Below are 16,328 nucleotides of genomic sequence, written 5' to 3' on the forward strand. Positions count from 1 at the left end.
AGGCAGGCTAATTAGGATACCTGGAGCCAATTAAGAAGAAGCTGCTAGAATCAATTAAGGCAGGCTAATCAGGGCACCTGGGTTTTAAAAAGGAGCTCACTTCAGTTTGTGGTGCGAGTGTGAGGAGCTGGGAGCAAGAGGTGCAAAGAGCTGAGAGTGAGAGGGTGTGCTGCTGGAGGACTGAGGAGCACAAGTGTTATCAGACACCAGGAGGAAGGTCCTGTGGTGAGAATAAGGAAGATGTTTGGAGGAGGCCATGGGGAAGTAGCCCAGGGAGTTGTAGCTGTCATGCAGCTGTTACAGGAGGCACTATAGACAGCTGCAGTCCACAGGGCCCTGGGCTGGAACCTGGAGTAGAGGGGGGGCCTGGGTTCCCCCCAAACTTCCCAATTGACCTGGACTGTGGGTTCTTCCAGAGGGGAAGGTCTCTGGGTTGTTCCCCCAACCCACATGGTGAATCTCTGAGACAAGAAAATCCGCCAATAAGCGCAGGACCCACCAAGATAGAGGAGGAACTTTATCACACTGCTATCAGGAGTGGGATCTTGGGGTGCACAGTGCGGTGGAAGAAGGAGGGTGATTAAAAAAAACACACACACACAAAAAAAGGGAGAGGGTTTATTTTTTTTCACCACAATGGATGATGTAGTGCGGGCACTGATACAAGCTACGGCGGCCCAGCAGGAGGCTACCCGTGTCCAGGCAGCTGCCCAACAGGAGGCAGTGCGGCTGCAGCAAGAGACTAATCGCCTGCTGATGGACCAGGCTGCTCAAGACTGAGCTATGTTGTGGGAACTGGTAAACCAGGTAAAGTCCCTTACAGAGCTGAATCGTGGCCATGATGGGACGCGGCTCATACGGGCCAGCCATTGGCTGCAGAAAATGACACGGGAGGATGATGTAGAGGCATACCTTCTGGCCTTTGAGAGGACGGGAAGCCTGGCCTCGAGATCAGTGGTCTGTCATTCTTGCCCCATTCCTGTGTGGGGAGGCCCAGAAGGCCTACCATGATCTGCCTGAAGAGGCTGCGGCAGACTACCCCCAGCTGAAAGCAGAGATCCTGGCCAGATCTGGGGTAACGACAGCAGTGCGGGCCCAGCAGTATCACGGTTGGAGGTACCAGGAAGACAAAACCCCGCTGTCCCAATTGTATGACCTCATCCATCTCGCACGAAAGTGGTTGCAAACAGAGTCCCGGAGTCCGGAAGAGATACTAGTGGTTCTGGTCATCGACCGATACATGAGGGGACTACCACCAGACTTTCGTGCCTGGGTAAGCCAGAACAAACCCTCCACCTATGACGGAGTTGTCACCCTGGTAGAGAGGCGAAAGACAGCTAGGGAGCTGACCCGACCAGTTAAGGAAGAGGCACCCGGGGTTAAACTAGCAGCACCAAGCCCTAAAGTTCGGGTGATTGGGCCACCAGGAGGGCCCAGGTGGAAAAAGAGAGAGGCTGAAGGCCCATCAGAAGCCACAAAGAGTCGGAACACTGAGGGAGAAGAGGATCGTGATGTTAGACTGCCCAAACCAAGAGACCTGGGAATGCCTAGGGCTCCATACAGATGTTATGCCTGCGGGGAGTGGGGACACATAGCTGCACAGTGTCCCAATGCTGAGGAGCCTATGCAGTGTAACCTGGGGAACTGGGCAGATCCATGCTCCCTAATCCACCTTGTGGGGATCTCACTAACCCCACATATGTATACCAGACCAGTGAAACTAACTGGGGTAGGGACCATGGCACTGGTTGATTCGGAGAGTGCTATCACGCTTATCTCAGGGAAGCTCGTGAAGCGTAGTCAGCTGCTGCAGGCTAAACATACGGGGATAACATGGGTCCATGGGACAGTTAGTTACTACCCCACCATCCAGTAAAAATCGAGATCCAAGGGAACACTACTGAGGTAGCAGCAGGTGTAGTCCCTAAACTCCCATACCCGGTGCTCATAGGGAGGGACTTCCCAGGGTTTGGAAATTTACTCCCAGTAGGGGGACTGGAGAAAGATGGGGACCCTACAATTGGTGAGGCATCCACAGCAGACTGTAAACTCCCATCTTCTCTGAAATATCCCCAGATTTGTTCTCCACTCGCAGACAGGGTAAAAAGACAAAAAGGGAAAGAAGGGCAGCTAAGGCCTTGGGAACCCGAATACTGACCCAAAGCCAGAGGGTCGCTCTTGTAGGTAGGCGGACCCGTGCAGCTGAAAAAGAGGCCATGCAGGAGGGAGAAGCACCTGAGTCTGACCCCCACCCTAATGCTTCTGAACCAGTAGAGGCAACAGAGACTGGGCCCCTAGATCTTGGGCAGATTAGCCCCGGGAGAGGAAATTTTGGATGGGACCAGGCAAAAGACCCAAGGTATGACAACATTAGGAAGGAGGTGACTGAAATAGATGGGGTCCCCGTGGAAGGGAAAACCCAGGGACCAGGACCCTACTCCATAATGAAGAAGGATCTCTTATACCGGGTTGCATCAGTACAGGGGCAGAAGGTACAGCAGATCCTAGTACCTCAAAAAAGGCAGAACGCTGAATTAAGTCTTGCTCATAGTCATCTTTTCGGGGGGCATTTGGAGGTAGAGAAGATCCTGGCACGAGTCCTACGACAGTTCTTCTGGCCCGGAGTACAGGAAGAAGTGTGGAGGTACTGTGTCTCCTGCCCGGAGTGTCAGCTGCACAGTCCCCATCCGCACTTGAGGGCACCTTTAGTACCCCTTCCCATCATAGAGGTCCCCTTCGAGCGAATAGCCATGGACCTAGTGGGACCCCTGGAGAAGACGGCTCGAGGCCACCAATATATACTTGTTGTTTTGGACTATGCTACTCGCTACCCAGAAGCCGTCCCCCTGCGGAACACGGCCTCTAAAACTATAGCCAAAGAGCTGGTGGGGATCTTTGCCCGAATGGGGATACCGAAGGAGATATTAACCGGCCAAGAAACCCCATTTATGTCGAAACTAATGAAGGACCTCTGTACGCTGCTCCATATACGTACCTTGAGAACTTCGATCTACCATTCACAGACTGATGGGTTGGTAGAAAGGTTTAACCAAATCCTCAAGGCTATGATAAGGAAGGTGGTAAGTTGGGACGGGAAGGATTGGGACACCCTACTACCCTACCTTATGTTCGCTATCCAGGAGGTACCACAGGCCTCAACTGGGTTTTCCCCCTTCGAGTTATTATACGGGCGTCACCCCCGTGGCATACTAGATATCGCCAAAGAGATCTGGGAAGAGGAACCCAATGAGGGGAGAAATATAATAGAGCATGTAATGCAGATGCGAGACCGGATAGCCCGGGTTACCCCTATTGTATGGGAACATTTGGAGAAGGCACAGGAGGCCCAGCGAACCCATTACAATCGCCAGGCAAAAGTGTGACAGTTCCAACCAGGGGATTGGGTTATGGTGTTGGTACCCACAGCCGAAAGCAAGTTTCTGGCCCAATGGCAGGGGCCCTATGAGGTGGTTGAAACCGTGGGGGAAGTAACCTACAAGGTGCAGCAGCCAGGATGCAGAAAACAAGAACAGATTTATCACGTTAACCTTCTGAAACCCTGGCATGCACGAGAGGCATGCACAAGGGTCCAAAAAGACCTAACCCAAGAAAACAAGCCTTCCAAACAGGTGAGAGTGTCTCCCAATTTAACACCAGACCAGAAGAATGAGGTGTATGAGATGATCTTCCGGAACCAAGATGTGTTCTCGACAAAACCGGGTCGAACAACCGAGACACATCACCACATCGTCACGAACCCTGGGGCCAGAGTAACAATGAGGCCCTATTGGGTGCCAGTGGCAAAAAGGGAGGAAATAAAAGCAGAAGTAAAAAAAAAATGCTGGAGTTGGGGATCATCGAAGAATCCCACAGTCAGTGGTCCAGCCCAATCGTGCTGGTGCCCAAACCTGATGGCACCACAAGATTTTGCAACGACTTCCGGCGACTAAACGAAGTGTCCCAGTTCGATGCGTACCCCATACCTCGCATAGATGAGCTAGTGGACTGTCTGGGTAATGCCCGATACTTGACTACCCTAGACTTGACAAAGGGGTACTGGCAGATTCCCCTTGCAGAAGACGCAAAGGAAAAGACTGCATTCTCTACACCAGAGGGTCTTTTTCAATATACTGTCCTCCCTTTTGGACTACATGGGGCTCCAGCTACCTTCCAGCGCCTTATGGACAAGCTATTATGCCCGCATAATAGTTATGCTGCTGCTTACTTGGATGATGTGGTCATTCATACCCCAGACTGGGAAACCCACCTGGAGAAGGTGGAGGCAGTCCTCAATGCCTTCAGGCGAGGTGGCCTTACAGCAAACCCTGCCAAGTGCACTGTAGGGTTTACAGAGGCCAAATATCTTGGCTACATTGTGGGAAAAGGTCTGGTAAAACCCCAAGTGAACAAGTTAGAGGCCATCCAAAATTGGCCCCGACTAAGTCGCAAGAAACAAGTCCGGGCATTCCTAGGTGTGGTGGGGTATTACCGACGATTTATCCCCCACTTTGCCACAAGGGCAAGCCCCCTGACAGACCTAGTGAAAGCCGTGGACCTGATCTGGTGAGATGGTCTGACATAGCAGAGGAAGCATTCACAGCCCTATGGACTGCCCTCTGCAGTAATCCCGTACTGATAGCCCCTGATTTCACCAAGGAGTTTATCCTGCAGATGGATGAATCAGAAGTAGGGTTGGGGGCCGTTCTATCACAGATGGTCGGGGAGGAGGAACACCCAATTCTATACCTCGGTCGGAAACTCCTTCCAAGGGAACAAAAATATGCAGCGGTGGAGAGAGAATGCCTCGCTGTAAAATGGGCCATGGAAACATTGCACTACTACCTGCTCGGGCGCAGATTTGTCCTCGTGACCGACCATGCCCCTCTTCAATGGATGCAGCGGAACAAGAAGAACACAAAGGTGACCAGATGGTTCTTATCCCTCCAACCTTTCCAGTTCCGTGTGCAACACAGAGCAGGGAGCCGTCATGGCAACGCCGATGGCTTGTCATGTGTGCACTGTCTGGCGTCCCAAGCTGCCCAACCCCTTGGCTTTGAGCAGGGGGGAGGGATATGTGATAGACCCAGACCAGTGGGGTACAGGAGTCTGGTAGAGGACAAATATATTGGTCACTGGATGAGTAGTTTTCTATTCCCTGAGTGACCAGAGCAGGGGCTGCACTAGAGTAATCAGGAACCTACTAGAACCAGTTAAGGCAGGCAGGCTAATTAGGATACCTGGAGCCAATTAAGAAGAAGCTGCAAGAATCAATTAAGGCGGGCTAATCAGGGCACCTGGGTTTTAAAAAGGAGCTCACTTCAGTTTGTGGTGTGAGTGTGAGGAGCTGGGAGCAAGAGGCGCAAGGAGCTGAGAGTGAGAGGGTGTCCTGCTGGAGGACTGAGGAGCACAAGCATTATCAGACACCAGGAGGAAGGTCCTGTGGTGAGAATAAGGAAGGTGTTTGGAGGAGGCCATGGGGAAGTAGCCCAGGGAGTTGTAGCTGTCATGCAGCTGTTACAGGAGGCACTATAGACAGCTGCAGTCCACAGGGCCCTGGGCTGGAACCCAGAGTAGAGGGGGGGCCCGGGTTCCCCCCAAACCTCCCAATTGACCTGGACTGTGGGTTCTTCCAGAGGGGAAGGTCTCTGGGCTGTTCCCCAACCCACATGGTGAATCTCTGAGACAAGAAAATCCGCCAATAAGCACAGGACCCACCAAGATAGAGGAGGAACTTTGTCACACTGGTGTTAGCAGTGGGATCTTGGGGTGCACAGTGCGGCAGAAGGAGGGTGATTTAAAAAAAACCACAACAACAACAAAAAAACAAACCAAAAAAAAAGGGGAGAGGGTTTATTTTTTTTTCACCACAATGGATGACGTAGTGCGGGCACTGATACAAGCTACGGCGGCCCAGCAGGAGGCTACCCGTGTCCAGGCAGCTGCCCAACAGGAGGCAGTGCGGCTGCAGCAAGAGACTAATCGCCTGCTGATGGACCTGACTGATCAAGACTGAGCTATGTTGTGGGAACTGGTAAACCAGGTAAAGTCCCTTACAGAGCTGAATCGCGGCCATGATGGGACATGGCTCATACGGGCCAGCCATTGGCTGCAGAAAATGGAGGAACTTTGTCACAGTACTCAGTAATGACTGCAGGACTTGGCTACAGTTTTTGTTAGTTTTCCTTTTTTTTAATGTTTCTCTGTAAAATCAATATAAACGGTGAGTCACTACGATTGAAGAAAATGTTGTATTGCACAGAAAACATGTAGTGCTTCATAGCTGACTAAGAGGCAGGGTCTTTGTCCCACAAAGTTTACAATCTAAGGCCCTGTTTCTGTACACTGCTCTGGGCTGTTGCTCTGGGCTGAACTCCACCCATATCTCTAGGAAAGTGGCTTTTATCATCCTGAAATTCTTCCTCAAATGTCTGTCACCACCACCATTCTGTCACACCAGTCAGAGCTGGTTTGCCAAGCCCAGAAAGGGTGCTCAGTGGAGCGAAGCTGCTCCAGGAAAGCTTTATACACAATTCGCTTCTCAGAGTTATCCTTCTCTATGGCACTTGCCTCACAAAGCAGTGACTGGCTTCTGAGCCACCCATGTGTGTGATTCCAAATACCTGTTGTGACATGGCAAGGTGAGGGCTCTGTCACCCCTGTCTTGCAACCTAGATGCCTTACAATACCTTGTGGAAGTAGCTCCCACCTGGGCCATCCACAAACAGCCTTCCTTCGTGCAAGTCACAACCTACCAGCCACACTTGGGTTACACTCTGGCTTTTATGAGCCTTGATTACTTCTTCAGGGTAAACCCAAAACACTCCCACTCCCAGATTTCCCCCTCCCGCCGTGACATTCTCCTCTGGTTTTATCCGGACCCGTGATCTGCTAGGTCACTCCTATCCTTGACTCTGGGATCCAGCCTTACCCTGCTCTGCTGTGAGAACCTCCACTCCTGGGCTGTTCACACACAGCCTCTGGCATGTAAACTGCTCCTAGCTACTTGCAACCAAATGACATTAGCCAAATGACATTAGACTCTCCGGTCCCAGACACAACCCTAGGAACTTCCATCTTGCAGTGTCCAGTTAGGCCGGCTGGATGCTGCAAACTTATATGGAGTTCGTCAATATAACAAAGAAATTGATATGTACCAGGCTTGTTATCCCAAGGGGAGTGTCTGACACGCTTCAAACCAAACGCACTGCTTCGGGTAGAATAAACAGATATAAAGATTTTAAATGATTATAAGTCAAAACATAACAAGTCAGAGTTGGTCAAATGAAATAAAAGCAAAACACATTCTAAGCTGATCTTAACACTTTCAATGCCCTTACACCACAGGCTGCCTGGTTGCTCTCAGCCAAGCTGTCCCTTTTGATCAGCGCTTCAGTCACTTCGTGTGGTGTCTGTAGATGTAGGTGGAAGAGAGAAAGAGAGCATGGCAAATGTCTCTCCCTTTTATCATGTCCTTCCCTCTTGGCTTCCCCCCACCCCCGCTTCAGAGTCAGGTGAGCATTACCTCATCGCAATTCCAAACTGACCAAAGGAAGGGGGTGACTCCCTTGAGAGTCTAATTCTTTTGTTGCTGCCTAGGCCAGCGTCTTTTGTTCTTGTGAGACTGGGCTGGGTTTGTCCCATACCTGCCCTGATGAGGTGTGAACTCCCTCTCTGCTCTTGAGAGTCTTTGTCTGGGCTTTAAGCCATCAGGATAAATTTTCAGCCTCATAACTATATACATGAAATTTTAACACAACATAACTATAACATCACTATAACAACAATGCTCGGTACATCTTAAGCCTTCCGAAGACACCCGACATGACAAACTTTGCATTGGATACCACACAATCATTTAACAAGGGGGTGCTGGGTGTTCTCCTGAGGTACAGAGCATCACCCCCCCCCCCCAAAATGATCTGGACAGTCCAGAGATAGTTCTGTTGTCCCTTTAAGGGAACAATACACAACAACTTGCTATCTCAAATTGAGTTACCCAGACAATGTAACTTAATTAGACTGGATTCGTTTCAATTAAAGCATAAAACAGGTTTATTTAAACTACAGAGAGATAGATTTTAAGGAAGTACAAGTAATGATGCATGAAAGTTAGAAATGGTTACATGAGAAATAAAGATTAAAAAGCTTCCTGGTGCTTAACTTAAACTATACTTGATTCAAAAGTGAAGTCCTTACCCCATCCTATCAGCATTACAGACTGAACTTTTCAGGTCAGAACACCTCCCTCAAATCCAGCAGCTGTTTCTTCTGGTCTTGTCAAGTATAAAAAGGGAGATGGACAGGGAGAGAGAAGTGGCTTGTGGTGTTTGCCCCTCACTTTCAAGGGCTTGCATTTCCAAGGGGGAAATGAAATATAAAAGTGCTTTCTATTACAAATTCCTTCCGTGAGAGAGTCAGGCAGCAAAATTCATAACTTTACATATAATGCCACACACATTTTACTGTGATATTGACCAGTGAATTATGAGTTTTCAAGTGATACCTTACAAGGCATCCTTTGTGCAAATAATTATTATAATAGCATGTAGGGTGTGACTATAGGGTGCATTTGGTCACATGTGCATGCTCTTTGATGCTCTTTGACTCTATGCACAGACTCCTCAAACAGCTGAATGATGGGATGTGAGCAGAGAAATCATGGGATTTTGCCACTGTTATCTCAAGACCCAGAATGCCAGTGGTTTCTGGACAGCATCCCACAACATGCTATGAGAAGAATCCCAAAATGCGTAGAACCTAGCAGTGGACTAAAGCTCCATAGGATGCCTTCCCAGAATGCAGAGCACTTATTTCTACTAGTCAGAGTGAGGCGTATGCACGAATTCAGAGGGAAGTAGCTAAAAAAAACCCCACATCTGTGAGGATGCACTTATTTCAAAATAGTTATTCCACAACAACATACCCAATTTAATCCACAAAATTCCCACTATGTGGGCAAGCCCTAAGACCCCCTTCCTCTAATCTGTTCTATGCCAGCAGAGTCTTGCGTCCTGGCAGACCGGCAGCAGATTTCAATGGGGCTTCACACTGGTGCAGGGCTCTGCTCACATGCAGAAGTGGGGCCTACGTTTTTAGTTAAAATATAAAAGAAATGAAGCTAGTACTCTAGAACTCATCTGTTTGTGGAACTATGTGGTCACATCACTGCAATGACCCCACCGCTAAGGATGACTATGTGGAATTGAAGATGTGGACTGGTGACATTTTCTCCTTCACAAGCTATTTTATTTCTAAGTCATTGGACGAGCAGGAAGTGACTCTCATTGAGATTGCCTAGCACCACCCATTATTTATAAAACATGTGTGTGACCTTTCCTGAGATATTTCCACATGGCCATTGTTTGCTGCAGATCTTGGAAATTGGTCAAGAAGAAAGTCCTCGGGTTAGAGATGTGCCTTTTCTTGGCCCCAGAAAATTCCATTCAGGTTTGGCTGAGTTATCAACTGCTGAAAATGTCAGTGAAACATGCCCAGGAAAACGTTTAGCCTGCCACAATAATGGAACAGGACTATTCTAAGACTCAGCCCATTCATTGGGAATGGCTGGGAAGTGCCATAGGGCAGGGAAGGAAAGAAGCAGGCTGAGCTCCATTCAATCACTCTCTCCAAGTCAGTACAAGACCCCTCCGCCCCCAGGACATCCCTCAAGCTGGGGGAACCAACCCAGACAGGCGCAGCCCCATTCCATGGGGGAGGTGATGGTGACGAGAGGCAGAGTTGGGCTGAGCGCTACCCAAATTAGCATACGAACCCAGTGTCTGATGAGCTATTCTGGGATAACAACCTTCTCCTGCTGCCAGCTAGTAGAGTTAGTTCTGTAGATGAAGTGGTAGCCCTCTGTGGTAGTGTGTGCAGGGGAGGGGTTTGCAGTTGTACATAACAGAATTAGTTAGCTGTTTAAAATATACTAGGAAATTGTATTCAGTAAAAATTGATTTAGGTTGCAAAGTCAAGCACCAAGGAGTTAAATCCAGCATGTCTTAAGGTTGCTCATGCGTAACACGAGACTGGAAACTGTATTTAAACAGCCCCTAGGACACTGAGGTCCTGTTCATGACTAAGGCTCCGTGGCCCTCTACTAATACAAATAAAGAATGCAATGAATCTGTGGCCCAAACGCAGAGCTGAAAACAGAACCCACAACTTCCAACTCTTATGTTGACCCTTTAACCATGTAATCACCTTCCTCCCTCACACCCTCTCATCTCATCCTCAGCGGATCCTGGATGTGAAGGTCTTATCTGCAACGGCAAGTTTTCAAGGTTAAAACTTCGACTATTTAAATACCTCAAAGGGGTAATATCTTAATCACAAAGGATGTGATTCAAAACCTCTATGCACTCACTGCCTATCCCTTTTTACATTTTCCGTTATGGCCTTTCAGTTAAAAATACCTTTTAAATATCTGGTAGCTTTGGAAATATGTATCATAATAGCCTGTTTACTGACCTCTTGGCCACAATAGAGTGCCTGTATTTTCCCTGTTTAGAAAAAATAGCATTGTTTTCATAGTGCCAACCTTCTTAAAATTCCTTTTCGCCGCTTCCTAGCGAAAGCCAAAGCAGGGAGGAAATTAATCTCTGGTCTACACTGGGGGAGGGGGGATCGATCTAAGATACGCAACTTCAGCTAGTCGAAGTATATAAGATCGAATTACCTGGGGTCCACACGGCGCGGGATCGACGGCCACGGCTCCCCCGTCGACTGCGCTACCACCGCTCGCTCTGGTGGAGTTCCGGAGTTGACAGTGAGCGCGTTCGGGGATCAATATATCACATCTTAACGAGACGTGAGATATCGATCCCGGATAAATCGATTGCTACCCGCCGATACGGCGGGTAGTGAAGACGTACCCTCAGTTTACTGAACACTGCCCTCCCACCCCTTAGCTGAGGTGTAGTGCACAAGAACAGTTAGGTGTTTACATTGAATACACATTATATGAGGGGGGCACTAGAGGAACTGGGATGGGAGACTGGGATGGGGAGCATGCATATTCCCTCACCTCTGCCCCCATATTGCTCCAGAGGAGAAGGTGCAGCCCTAGCAGGAGCTTCTTGCCTCTTAGCTCAGTCTACACTACAAAACGTACATGACTAAAACTGCATCACTCTGCAGTGTGAAAATCCACGTACCTGAGCAACACAGTCATACCAACCTAACCTTTGGTGTAGACCAGAAGTGGGCAAACTACAGCTGGGGGCCACATCCGGCCCTCCAGACATTTTAATCCGGCCCTTGAGCTCCCACCAGGAAGTGGGGTCTGGGTCTGGGGCTTGCCCTGCTCTGGCGCTTCAGCTGGGGAGTGGGGTCGGGGTGCATGGCTCCTGGAAGCAGAGACACATCCCCCCTCCGGCTCCTACAAGTAGGGGCAGCCAGGGGGCCCCGCACGCTGCCCTCACCACATGCGCCACCCCCTGCAGCTTCCATTGGCAAGGAACCATGGCCAATGGGAGCTGCAGCGGCGGCACCTGCAGAGAGGGCAGCGTGCAAAGCCGCCTGGCTGTGCCTCTACATAGGAGCCAGAGGGGGGACATGCCACTGTTTCTGGGAGCTGCTAGAGGTAAGTGCCACCCGGAGCCTGCCATCCTGACTCCCTCCCATGCTCCAAAACTCTGCCCCAGCCCTGATCCCCCTCCTGCCGTCTGAACCCCTCGGTCCCAGCCCGGAGCGCCCTCCTGCACCCCCAACCCCTTATCCCTAGCCCCACCCCAGAGCCTGCACCCCCAGATGGAGCCCTCCCACACCCCAACCCCCAATTTCGTGAGCATTCATGGCCCGCCATACAATTTCCATACCCAGATGTGGCCCTCGGGCCAAAAAGTTTGCCCACCCCGGTGTAGATAGTGCTATGTCGACGTGAGAGCTGTCCCCGTTATGAAAGAGTCAGAAGGAACGTTCCACAGTACCATCTCCAGGTGCTGCTTGCTTTTCCTGTTCCTAATGTTCATAACAGGTGGTAGGGAGAGTAGGAGAGCGGCAGCTGAAACCAGGGTAGGGATCTGAGTTCATTTTCAGTGGGATCTTCTTCTGACATCCTGTGGGACATGGACCAAACAGGAATACTCATCCAGATTACATCCTTTCAGACTGGTTAGGAAATCCGTGCACCCTAGTAAAGTTGCTTACCTGCAACAGCAAAGAGGCAAACTTCCTTCTGTTCTGTGAGCAGCCAGTGATTGGATCAGGGCCGAGAGCTAGATTTCAACTTCACTTTTAAATAGTTAGCCAGACAATTTCTAGTAACAAGTATGAAAACAGAGTCAGGATCTTTATTCAGTATTCCTTTTATTTTTTTTAAACAAGGACATCCCAAATAAGACTTTGTAAATCCCACAGATTTCTTGAACTATAGTTTCTTCACCTGTGGAAAGATTTGTTCATATTGCTAAACAAAACTCAGTGCAGTTTGCGATTGCCCAAAAAAGAGAAACAAACATGTTTTAAATCTTACAAGAAAAATGCACCTTTATAATAACGCCCCCCCCCCCCGTCAGTAGCACAGAATCATTTCCTGAATTTAAAAGCTTGTTTTAAGATCTACAAAGAGTTTTTAACGACTAACATATGAAAATAATATCACTATAGTCACTACATAGTCTCTATAGCACTGGGGAATTTGCTCTGGAGAAGTACACTTTTGATCTTACTGTACTTCTTATAAGGAAGTGATAGTTGATTGTACGGATTGTAGTTTTGATGCTGCACACTGAAAAACTAGCTTCTGAAGCAAGTATGGGGAAGAATAGGACATTTTATCCCACACAAACGTGCGTTAGGTGTTTGTCTAAAGAGGCATTGACCCTGTGCTGCCAGACCCTTGAGCCTTTGCAGAACCTTGGTTGATTTCAGGAGGGCTCCACACAACCACAGGGTCTGTTCACACAGTGCAGCTTGCAGGAGTAGAGCTGAGATCTGTTTTACGTTTTAACTAGGGTTACCAGATAGCAACTGTGAAAAAATGGGACAGGAGGTGTGGGGGGTAAATAGGCACCTATATAAGAAAAAGTCCCCAAAAACGGGACTGTCCCTTTAAAAATGGGACAGATGGTCACCCACGTTTTAACTAAAAATAGCATCTTATTCCAGACTTTCTGTGGAACTCAGGGTGGGGTCATTACTGTGATCTGACTGCAAAAGCTAAGCACATTTAATCATACAGGGTGTAACCTGATAATTATGAAATAAGGATAAATGGTGTCTGTTTATGGTTTGACATCCTGTTCCATTTATCTCTAACTCACAGAGGGAGCTGGTAGTGACCCCTGTATTGACGGTGACTCTGTCTTTCTATTACAAAAGAGTCTTGTGAACTTAGATTTTCTCATACATCACCATTGTTTGCAGCAGACTTTTGGAAATTCAGCAGGCAGAAAGCGCTCAGGTTAGAGACATGCCTTTTTGTGTCCCCTCCCAGGCAATTCCAATCATGGTTGGCTGAGATATCAACTTAAAAATAAAGAAATAAATCACCATTTCCCATCTCACTCACAGTTCCAAAAAAATGTTGGCAGCCTGCCAAAAACCAACACAAATATCCCAAGTCCTACACTATGCCACTCCAGCAGCAAGACACTGCACTAGGAATGCCTGGGAGCTGCAACACTGAGTCAGGTGCCCCAAGAGCCCCCTTAGCTAGCACATGGGCCCCTATAGATCATCTCCCACTCTGGGGGCACCACACTGGGCAGGAGCTAGAGGCCAGTGAGGAAGCCCTGGAGCCCACCAGTGAAAGAACCGTCAACCTGAAACGTTAGTAGCAGAGGTGCTGGAACAATGTCTATAATGGGGGTGCTGTGAGCCACTGAACCAAACTGTAAACTCTGCATACAATGGAAACTACTTCAAGCCAGGGAGTGCGGCAGCACCCCTAGTTAGTAGAGAGAATCCCTTCTTAATGTTTTTCCCACTTTTCATTGTCTCTAATATTTCTCTCTGTTGTAGGGTTACCAACCCTCCCGGTTTCACTGGAAGTCTCCTGGAATCAGGCCCTATTTCCCAGAGGCTACTGCAGCCAAATTGGGAGATTTGGGGCACTAGCAGTCCGGCAGCTCAGCGGGGCTAAGGAAGGCTTCCTGCCTGCCCTTGCTCTGCACTGCTCCCGGAAGCGGCCGGCACTGTCCCTGCGGCCCCTGGGGGTTTGGGTGGGGGCAGGGGTCCCTGCACGCTGCCCACGCCCAGAGCGCCGAATCCGCAGCTCCTATTGACCAGGAACTGCAGCCAATGGGAGCTGCAGGGGTGGTGCCTGCAGGTAGTGACAGCGTGCAGAGCTCCCTGGCCCCCCCACACCTAGGAGCCGCTGCCAGAGGGATGTGCTAGTCGCTTTCGGGAGGCGCCCAAGGTAAGTGCTGCCCCTTTCTCCCTCTTCTGCACCTCAAGCCCCTCCCCCGGGCTCAGCCCAGAGCTAACTCCTACACTCTGAACCCCTTGACCCCACCCCCTTCAGCCCAGAGCCCGCACCCCTCCTGCACCTCAATCCCCCGCCCCAGCCCGGTGAAAATGAGTGGTGTGGGGGGGAGAGCAAGCGAGCGATGGAGGGAGGGGGGCTGGAGTGAGCGGGGGGGCCACCTCAGGGAAGGGGCAGGTCAAGGGTGTTTGTGCCATTAGACAGTTGACAACCCTACTCTGTTGGGCCCGCTGTCCAGTCTGCACAATGCAGAAAATCCACATGCATTAGCTGCATTACCCTTGTAATTGTTCCGAGAGCTAATTCTTTAAACTCTAGTAAGCTATCTACTCCCAAATTCACATCCTTGAGATAGTTGCATGGATTTGGAGACACTAGCCCATTAAGAAGCAAGAAATGTAAGTTTTGTCTCGCTTAGATGAGCAATGCTTGAATAGGTCAGTGTTAAGGTTTTCAGTCAATGCTACTTTTACAATTGATTATTTCTATTGCCGTAGTGCATAGGGGCCCCGGGAGGATCAGGGCCCCGCTGTGCTAAGCAGCGTAGAACTACACAACAAGAAGCTGGGCCCTGCCGCCATTAGTTCTCATTAGCGCTGCCAGGGTGGGCAGTGTCGTAAAGAGCTCGATGAGAGGATTTGGTTCCAAAGATTCCAGCATTCAAAATCTGTCCCTTAGTCTCACATTTGAGTGCAATGCAACTGAAAGGAGAAAATTCACGAAGGGTCAGGTGCAGGCCAGCTGTGTCAGCTCAAGGGCCACATGAGGCAAGATGAACACTTAAGCTGATCACCTAAATTAAGCAAACACAGAGTACAGGGATAACAAGAGCTCCAAGAAATTCGCAGCTTCCATGAGGGAGGAGCACATTACATAGAAAGACAAACCCACTGAAAATCCTCTCCGACTGCTGCCTGCACGTGACAGACGCAGCAGCTCCGTAATGTGGTCACAAAGCTCACAAGGACAAAACAGGTTTTTTTAACCCATATCACATTTACTAGTTTCTTCTGCTGTGTTTACAGTTGGTTCTGTACAGAGAGAAATACTTTCACATGCTCCTATTAAACATTAAAGTTGGACTAAAAAAAATGAAGAGTTTATTCCTCAGCATCATTCATTCCTTTTCTTTCTACCCCTACATCCAAATCTCTCATCCAAGTCCTCACTTCCCCCCTCAACTATGGCAACACTCTCCTCTCGGACCTGCCTGACACCTACCTTGCCCCTCTAGTTTATTCAAAAAGCAGCTACTAAGATAGTGTTCCTTGCCCACGTATGGACTATGTCACCTTCCATCAGCTCCACAGCATCAAGTTCAAGCTTCTACCAACCGACTACAGAGGCCTGCCTAACTCAGCCCCTTCCTACCTCTCTGACCTGGTTTTGCATTGCTCTCTGCCCTCTCAAAACCCATCTGTGCTTTTCCCCACACTAATATGCCCAAAGACCCTCAATGAGCTCATCTGCAAGGCCATTCCCCAATTTCCCCCTCTTGATGATCTACTTCTGCCATGATGCCTACAGGGAACTAGATAGCTGATAAGGGCAAGTTCAAGGAATTATTGGCATTACATGGCATCCAGGACCCATCTTTGGCCAGGTTAAGTTTAACCTATTAGCGAAATATCCATGAGGAAATGTCAGAAAGAAGAGCTGAAATGCAGAATTTGGTGGAGGGAGACAGCTCACAACTGGTGAAATAGATCTGAGACTCATCAGGATAAAGATGGTAGCCAGCAGCAACCACATCAACAGATGAGATCATTTAGCGAAGAGGCGCAGAAAGAAAAGAGAAATGGGCCAAAGTCAGAGTGCTGTGGGAATCCCATGGAAAGTGAAAGTGAGAGAAGGACCCACTCCCACCCCCACCCGAAAAGATAAAGATGGGAAAATCATG

At 49.2% G+C, this 16,328-nt stretch overlaps 1 protein-coding gene across 6 annotated transcripts in view; it reads right to left on the reverse strand.

Moving 5' to 3' along the window:
- CR2 (complement C3d receptor 2) overlaps nt 1-16,328 on the reverse strand; it is a 194,513-nt gene that overhangs the window by 117,967 nt on the left and 60,218 nt on the right. The window lies entirely within an intron of this gene.

This window comes from Chrysemys picta, chromosome 4 (assembly GCF_011386835.1).
Source record: "Chrysemys picta bellii isolate R12L10 chromosome 4, ASM1138683v2, whole genome shotgun sequence".
Taxonomy (NCBI): domain Eukaryota; kingdom Metazoa; phylum Chordata; order Testudines; family Emydidae; genus Chrysemys; species Chrysemys picta.